The following is a 225-nucleotide window of genomic DNA, read 5'->3' on the forward strand; positions in this document are numbered from 1 at the left end:
AGAAGTACAAAGAAAAGTTTTTACACAATATCTATTCGGACAACTTCATGAGATAAGATACATATTAGCTAAACATTTGAACTGAATTTTGGATGCTGAATCATCTGTTTCAACAATATTAACAAACTCGCAACACAAACTATTGTATCTGTACATAAATTCCTTTCAGACTGGGAGGTCAAAGTCTGCTGACATGAACCTGCTGTAATAATATTCATGTAATTC

Source organism: Penaeus monodon, chromosome 34, assembly GCF_015228065.2.
Source record: "Penaeus monodon isolate SGIC_2016 chromosome 34, NSTDA_Pmon_1, whole genome shotgun sequence".
Taxonomy (NCBI): domain Eukaryota; kingdom Metazoa; phylum Arthropoda; class Malacostraca; order Decapoda; family Penaeidae; genus Penaeus; species Penaeus monodon.